We start from the raw sequence: 9,669 nt of genomic DNA on the forward strand, positions 1-9,669 counted from the left end.
GTGTTTTTTTTTCAATCTTATTGTTTTCTTCCTTCAATTTTGTGTTTTTTCTTCTCTCTAATCTTATTGTATTTTTCTCCAACCTTATTGTAATTTTCCCTAATCTATTGTTTCTTCTCTCTAATATTATCATTTTATTGGACTTAGTTTTTGTTGCCTCCTGTGATCCAATACCTTACATTCTCATGAGACATAGCGAGCTGTACCTATGCCTTTGTTGCAGTGTCTTCATTGTTGCATTGATAAGCAGTCCTGTTTTGTCCAAATGTTCTCAAAATGGACGGTGTATGTTTTTTAGTTTTTTAATTATTTCCATTCAAATATCATTAAAATTCAAAAATCCAGGGCCTCTTCTTGTTGAAAGAATTATAACTGGGAAACGAGTGATTAAAAATACCTCCCTACAGGAGGTTCATAACTTTTCGGTTTTTCACGTCGAGAAGGTAGATTTCTTGAATTCACTTCATTACATTAAAAGAGTAGATATGTGTGGATCCTTATATTTTCTGCTATTTTCGGGAGGTAAGAATATCACTCTGGTTTCGAGAAAGTAAAAAATGCCTTTCTCTTGAGTTAGGTACACCTCTCCTTCGAAATTACATCTTCTTTTACTATTATTATTATTCTATTTTTGTCACCTAGAAACTTGGTAAGGAAATATTTAGAACCACTCAAAGATAACTGAGAGGCCTATAAACCTAAAAAAAATATTTGTAGTAATTAAGACCCAAATATCCTCGTCAACGAGTCGGTAGCCAGCGAGGCGACGTCACTTCTATCACTTGTTTTATTTCGTCGCCCGCTGGACGAGACATCCTGACGCTGACGTTATCCTGTGAAATTTAGAGGGGAAATGTTCTAGGAGCCAAGACGATTGTATACTTTTTGTTATATCACTAATCGAGTATCCTTGCTCTACTTATCATCATTTGTTATTCATAGATGGATCTGCATAAAATTATATCTGTTCAAATCAATTTTTTTTGTGTTGTTTCCTGGTTGAATATTCATTTGTTTGTTTGTGATATTATGGCAAATATATTCATCTTAGAAAAATCCTTTTTTCAATAACGATTCATTAAATAATGATAAAAACATCGACTTGATTATTTTCAAAGATTGATTAAAACCCAATGATTGGGATTAGAGAGCAAAGCTCAATTCTTGTGATGTAACTCCACCATCCACGATTTTTCCGAAATAGAAACTTAATTCATTTAATATAATTAAATTTAACATCTAAAATATTGTCTAATTATGAAACAAAAGTTAAAACTGGAACCTCTGCCGTAGAATAAATTCAAAACAGACGCTTTTTTGAAACGCCAGAACGGCAATACTCTTCTCGTTTAGTATTTTTGAAATTGTAAAGACGTCAATTTGACTAGCGAAACGAACGTCGGGAAGAGTATGGCAGTTCTGGTGTTTGAAAAAAGTGACCCCTTTGGTATCTCAATATGACTCACACAACATAATGTCAAAGCAACAAATTCCTATTACTTAAGGATGTTTTGAGTAGAGAATAATGATGTTTGAAAATTATGTTGATATATTCTTCGAATCGTAATTATATAATAAGGACACCAAGCATTTTGCTTCTTTGGAATGCATCAGTGACTCATCATTAGGCGATTGAAAATTGAAATACAAATTGACTGAATATAATTTTTTGACGAGTTTTTGAGATCGGAAATGAAATCTTTCGGCTTTGTTATTGATAACAAGACATTGGTTGGTAGCATTCTTTCACGAAAGCCTTTCCCCCTTTTGGTAAGCTCATGAGCCTATTCATACTTCATGCAGGCCCGGATCTAGGGGGGGCCTATGCCTCGGGCAGCAAGTTCAGAGGGCGGCCAAATTCACACTTTACAGACAAATGGACAACTCATCATTTACTCAACTTTGACCTACAGACAACCACATGACATGTGTGTTGTCTGTTTGTGTTTACTATTTAGTACTTGTCGATCATATTTAATATTGGACAATGTCGTGGCCAATCTTATGATGATGGGTCCAATATGGCTGGCATCTATAAAGGAGTACAAGCTAGGTTCGAGTTCGTACCTTGTTTGGCTCACTCCTTAAATCTTGTAGGTGTTCATTCTGCCCCATCCTACCAGGAAGCTATTAACCTATTTGGACTGATTCATAAAGTATTTTGCTTTTCTGTTGGCTCCACTACTAAGTGGAACATTATCAAAAATATGTTGAAACAAATTTAAAAATGGATAGTCACATGAGATGGTCGGCGAAACATTTTGCTGTGAATGCCCTATCAAATAATTTGCCAGAAGTAGTCGAGGCCCCAGAAGAAGTTAAGCAAACTTCTCATGCTCCAGAAGCTAAGTACGATGCAGGTCATCTTTTAACTGCTATGAAAAATTCAAAAATTATTCTTAATTTAACTATTTGGGCGAATATTTTACGCGTACTCAATCGAGTGAATATAGAAATTTAGAAAGAAGACATTATCCTTGCCCTTTTCATCGTATTTAGGATGATTTAAAATCTGTTTAAAAATCTGTTTGAAATCTGTTTTCCGTTAATCAGCTGCCGCCCCCAAAACTTTGCAAAAATAAGACAAAATCCAATAAAATATTGGATAAAAGAGGCCGGAGAAGTTGCTGAAAAAAACTGATGTTGCTCCTATTTTGCGAAACAAATCAGTTCTGAAACGCAAAAACATTTCGATGAGATGTGTGAAGACGAATTACAAATACTACAACCTGTTCAACAATTTTCTTAAAAAATGATGGTACGTACCTATATGATCGAAATTAAAAAAGAGGTTTGATTGTGCCATTATGCTGAATTCGAATTTTGCTTCTCTTAATAGTACTGATATTTTGAAAATGTCAATTGAAGACCTGCAAAAGTCTGGAGCAGCTCTGGCTCGAAAATACGGGCGTGATTCAAGCACCGTTGAATTCTGCCATGAACTCAACGTTTTAAAAGAGCAAGCTCAACTTGTATTCGATGATATAGAAAAGGCTAACAGTTTCTATCTCTTGCAACATATGTTTGCGTATGATTTACAGGATACTTTTCTTAATATTTGTATTGCTCTGCGAATTAACTCTACGCTTCCTACTACATCCGCAAGGTTTGAACAAAGTTTTAGCAAACTAAAACTTATTGAAAATTATTTGCGATCTTCTATCAGCCAGGAACGCTCATATCGAGTCTTGCGATCTTAGCGATAGAAAATTGAATTGCACACGAGTTAAATTATGACAAGGCCTAAAGATTTATTTGCTGAACAAAAAGCTCGAAGAGTAGAATTGTAATCTCAATTCATAATATACAATAATATATTTGATTTTCATTTTTATTATACATATTTTTATTTCAAATCCAATTCTGTGCTACATACAAAATTTATGTCTAACACGTTCATGTCTATATATTTGTGAATAAATAGGCTAGACACAGAAAAAACAGCGATAGATGCATTATTTCTAGAAGGCCTATGTCCAAATGTCAATCAATTAGTGGACATCTTATAGCTGAAATTATGATGAAGGTAAAAATGAATATAAGTGGGCTCCGACTAAAAAAATTTAAGATTCGAGGCTGAATTATAAATATCGAATGAGTGATTAAAATGGCCAAAGTATGCATTCATCAGCAGATAAGGAACTTTGAAAATGGCCATCAAAATATTCAACAAAAAGTAACCTTTTCGGAAGACTGGTTGGATTATTGGTGATTTACTTTTGGGGCCATATTGTCCAACCGCTCTTCTCCCAGATGTGGAAACAACTTTTCTGATCAGGCAAAATTTACAATAAAAACTATGTGGTGGCAGCAAAGCCTAGTAACAATGATTTTTATATAACACATATTAAGGTAACCGAATGATGCGGAGGTCCTTGATCTTTCTATTGCGAGTGGTAGTTTTGCGATGGCTGATGAGACATAGAGATAGGCCCATTTGAGAGAATATTAGCCTATGGTTATCTCTCAATATGCTTATCTCTTGCCGCATGATGGTTGTCATTGCTAAGATTTTCTCGAGTAATGCCACTTGTGCTACCATAGTACTTTTATGTTTGTTTGAATGTGGTTGATAATGTTTCATGGTGCATTTCATTAGTTCGGACTTCCAGTGTGTAATATGATATAAAATGATTTGAAAACCCTGAAAGAATCAATGGAATTAAAAAGATTAGCTGAAAATACCAAGTATATCAAGCAAAAAGAAACTTAAATTACAATGAAATTAAATACAAACAACAATTGAAAATTGAACAATTAACAAGAAATGAAAATTGAAAGATTTCAAGACAAGTTACTTCTCGACGTTTCGATTGTTAGTATCCACAATCGTCTTCGGGTGATGACTGGACTTATTCCTCCGAGAGATGACTATTTATAGGTCATTCGAGTGCTTTCACCTACCCCTTCTTTTCTCTTCCCTCTCTCCGCATCATCGGTTTTAGCGGGAGCTGACCGTTTGGCCGGAGTTGGCCGTTTTCCGCTTAATTATAGGTTTCCATAAGTTGCCTATCCCTTCGCTAGCTTGGCTAAAGTGTTGTTGGACAACATATATGCGGCTTCTTTGAATTTTCTCCTAGACCAGTGTTTCTCCAGTGTTCCACTTGATGTTATGTTGATGAGTCCAAATATGCTCTGTTATTCCTGATTTGCTTGTTTCTCCTCGCTGTGTGTGTTTCTTGTGCTTGGCAATGCAAACTTTCAATGGCCTCTTAGTTTCACCGATGTAGGATTCTCCGCACTCGTAGGGTATCCGGTAAATGCAATTCTTGTAATAGCAGTTCACGTTTGGTAGCCTGGTTTTCGCGAGGCTGCCACGGGTAGTGTTTCCGAATCTGAAGCAGGTTATGCATATTATGAAGGTGTTGGATCTCTCGGAGGAATATGTCCAGTCATCACTCGAAGACGGTTGTGGATACTAACAATCGAAACGTCGTGAAGTAACATGGCTTGAAATCTTCAAATTTTTAATTTTCATTTCTTGTTAATTGTTCAATTTCCAATTGTATTTTGTTTCATTGTAGTTTCATTTTCTTTTGCCGAAAATTTTTATACCGACAATTCATAACGTAGGGTGGAGTTCTTCGATTTTCCACCTTAAATTTATGGTTTCTTCAGATTTTTGGTTTTTTGTTCCAAAAAAATGAGTACATCCTCAATCAGTTGTTTCAATGCGAATGATTTATTTTGACAAAACATTCACACAACAAAAAATAGACTCACGTAGTGCTACGGTATACCCTAAAAATTGCAAAAAACAATAGAAACTAGGGTACTCCACCTGAAATGGAAATTATTACCAACTAGTATCCTAAGTTTCGAGACTCACTCCACTTTCCGGATTACTCCTAACTAGCATTTGCCTAGAATCATCCTGTATACAATAAACCGTCCATTTGTATCTGTTGTTGTCGTTGAATTCAAGAAAGTTCAAAAATAAAAAGTAACAATGAGATTTTGATCACCCAGTATAGAATAACAAATTTCTTCATTTTGTGAAAAAGAATCGTGAATTGATTTCAAAAAATGATATCAAATAGTGGTTGTTCCAATTCGTTTGATGGATTGTAATACAGGATGTTCCATCTTGTATATTTCTACATTATTTTTTCCATACTGCTTTTGCCCATTTTATTAATAATCACATCAATGACTAAATTTAGAACTTTGAACAGCCCTGAAAATAATACTTGGATTATTTTTTTAAGGTACTATAGCAAATATTAAGATCTCGTATAAAGTGACAAATGAAGACAAAGTTTTCAACCACCCACGCTCGTCTAATATACGTTATGAATTATTAGTTTCGAGACGAGAGGTTGAACACCTCTAGTTTCAAGGGTTACCTTCATATAAAATATTGATAATTTTTGTAATCTTGAAAATCCATTCTTGAAGTGGAAAATAAATAATGTAATGCATGCCTTGTAAGGAAAGTAATACAAATTTTGGCGAATGAACAAAGGTGGGATATAATTGCCACCTCTTATAAAGCCTTTCTCATAGCAAGTTGCTCAAAAATGTCCTTTCTCAAGCAAATATTCTTTGTCGTTGAAGACTGACAAAGTTGGATCTGTGTAAATGAAAGGTTAGATACAACTTGTAAATGAAAAAAAATGGAATGATGCTGCATAAAATGTTTACCCTACACAAATATTGTTTTTTTAAGGAAACTATCATGTTTCCTGATGTTCATAATAACAATAGTTATTTATATAATATGACCCATTGTATGTGCAACGAATGGGATTTTTTTATTTACATCAAAGTCTGAATTTGAATATCGCAGGAAGTTAATGCCAGTCAAGCTGCGAATGAGTTATATCATTTTTTCAAGAATAAATCATTTCTATTTCAAAAATATAGTGAAACGTTATTCAGAAAAGGCAAGAATTGAAAGTTTTTCTCAAAGTTTTTAACATTTTTGAATATTTACAATTAATAACGTGTATATTTTTTCAGTATTCTGATTCATTTTTTTAATTAGCCACAATGAAATACCTTTCCACATGCACATTGCAATAAATTAATTAGTTACCTTATTGAAAATATATTTGAGAAATATTATAATTATGTAAATATTTTTGCACAATAAAGTCATAAGTATAAAAAGTCCGAGTTGAACTTTTTAAATATACTTCAATACGAGAAAAGTTACGCAAAGTGATTTTATTGTGGCTATTTTGAATATAATTGAATCAGAATACTGGAAAACATACCATACGTGGTTATTTCAAATTTTTCAAAAAATTATAAAAATTTTAATGACTTCATATTTTAGCATAACATTATTCCAAACAACGAATTAAATCTTTTTTGATCTGTCCTGTTCAGTATTTCACTATCACAGTATCATAGAGAAATAACCACATTGTAAATTTATAAATATGTTTTTGAGAGAATTTTCCTTCTTGAATACAAAAAATAGTTTTTCTGCAATTATATGGATGAATAATAATAAAATATGAGTGAAACTATGAATTTTCAGTTTTTCGAACACATTTTCTCCGTTGCAGATTATTATTGTTATGTCTGTGCTTTTTTAGTTATATGGCACTCCTATTGTTTGCACGATTTCATTCAATCAATCAAGAATACTTCAATATCATTTTACTCATCAATTACAACCATTTCACTTGTTTACTCCACTTGCTATTGGTGCAATGTATGATTTAAGACTGACTCTTCTCGACCACTCTGCATAAAGAAACAGAGCAATATTTCTGTAACTTTCTAGACTTCCCGGTCGACTGCTGCAACTGAATGTCGATAACATTTTCATTTCTGAAATATTTTATAGTTGAAGTAAGAAGATTCAGTGAGTAAGAGGTGAGAAATTCACCAAAATATGTATAATTTTTTTTCAGTTCTAGTTGAACTACTTAGTTGTTTGAACAGAATATTGTAATTTTACTGTAGCAGTTTCAAACTATCAGATGAATATCAAAACTTTGAAAGCTAATTATTCATTTATAGAAAAGTCAAAATCGAAAATCGGCTGGCTTCTTCAGAGGTTTATTCATCTTGATGACTGGTGATTTCTAGTTCGTAGGTTGTATTTATGTTGACTACCGTACATCCCTAGGGTTACAGACAGAATTGGAAAAATCTTAGGGAAATATAAAATAAAAACAGTGTTCAAGCCCACCAAGAAAATATAACAAAGCCTTAGATCTGGGAAAGACAAAAGAGATCCACTCTCAGCTGCGGGGGCATATCGTATACCATGCACCTGCGGAAAAGTTTATATTGGTACCACCAAAAGATCCATGGGTACAAAATTGAATGAATATCGGAAAAACTGTAGATTAGGTCAAATAGACAAATCGGCAGTAGCTGAAGACGCGCTTAGTGAAGGAGATCACAAGATACTGTTTGAAGATGTGAAACTACCACAGTCGGCTTGTATGGGAAGTCATAAAAGTCCATAAACATACGGAAAACTACAACAGAAAAAAAAGGAAGCGGTAACGCTTAACCAAATTTGGAATCCCATACTAAAATATGCTGAAGTGGTAACAGCGCAATGCAATGTTACGTCCTTAACAGATAATAATACTTCGGTCAATAGCAACGCATCAACAAAAGAGGCGGACTACCTGAGTCGACATAAATACAACCTACGAACCAGAAATCACCAGTCATCGGTGAATCATCAAGATGAATAAACCTCTGAAGAAGCCAGTCCTGGCGAAACGTTAGGATGCAGTTTTAAACTACGACGGCCTTCAAATCTGAATGAAGATAGTGATACTGAAAATCTTGGCCACGAAGGCCTCAACCAATTTATCTAGTACCATTACTGGAATCAAAGAAGTAGAATGCTTTTAAAATGTAAGACTGTTAACTTTGATGTAATTCTATTCAGAACTCTTCAAAAATAAATTTCTAAAGGTGTTTTAGATTTGTATTATTACTCAAAATGCATTTTAATTCAGTTTCTGTAAATAATACACCCTTCAAAAATTGCACTGATTCATTGAGACTAATTTGCAGATATACAGTGCATTTCTTTAACGCCCCCTCCTTTTATTTTTTGAACGGGTCAACTCAAAAACTGAAATTTGAGATAATGAAATTATTGCAAGAATACTTTATTTTGAAGTGAAATTGACAGATGAAACTCACAAGATGGCGACTGGGCGCCATCATTTTGAAGCTCCTGACGAATACTTCACAACTCTAGAATATGAAGTCAATATCTTCACCTACAAAATGGCGGAACATTTAATAATTTCTAGAAATATTCCCTTTTATCTGCCATATGGCAATTCCAACAACCCGATAAGGTTGAAGTTAATTTTTGTTTATAAAAATGTCAGTACGACAATGAACATCATTGTTCATTTTTCAGAATATTCTCATTTAGTTTTCGGTTTTACCAGTAGAAAGGTACCACGTCAACAATCTCTAAAATGGTCAATTTTCGTCCACTGGAAGAAAACATTGAAGCGATTTTTATTTACGGTGCGACGCGTAACTTTCACGAGACTGAAAGGATTTTCAATGAACGTTTTCCGAATCCGTAGAAAATATTTGAGAGAACTTGTATCCAAATTCACAACTACCGGTAGTGTACATAACAAAAAGCCCCCAGGTCATCCGTCCATTTCGGAAGAACAGCAAGTGTGATGGTAGTAAATCCTGAACAGTCTACTTATTACATTGCGAATGTTTGTGAGGTGTCTCCTTCTACTGTGTGGAGACTTTTGAAGAGGAATCCATACAAAATTGAAATGGTACACCAATCAACTGAAGATTTTTAAACGGCAATGTTCACAGACAAAATTGCCGTTATTGGAGTGACACCAATCACCAACCCTCACGTTTTCCGGGAAACACATACCCAATATCCAGAAAGAATTAACGTTTGGGTAGGAATATTGGGAAACCATATTGTAGGACCTCTATTTATTGATCGAAATTTAACAGGAAAACTGTATTTGAATGTGAAATATGGAGCACCGCCATATTACTTTTCCCGGTCGTTGGATTGGTCGTCGAGGTCCTACAGAATGACCAGCCCGCTCGCCAGATTTGACACCTGTGGACTTTTTTATGGAGCTATTTGAAGCAAAAGGTGTACGAAACTGAATCTGCTTCAATATTGGATATACGGCATAGAATAATAAATATTTGTAGAGATATTGCCGTTATTGTGTTCGAAAA

The sequence above is a fragment of the Leptinotarsa decemlineata genome, unplaced genomic scaffold (assembly GCF_025532065.1).
Source record: "Leptinotarsa decemlineata unplaced genomic scaffold, Ldec_3_MD MMD2_tig00078346_RagTag_RagTag, whole genome shotgun sequence".
Lineage (NCBI taxonomy): Eukaryota > Metazoa > Arthropoda > Insecta > Coleoptera > Chrysomelidae > Leptinotarsa > Leptinotarsa decemlineata.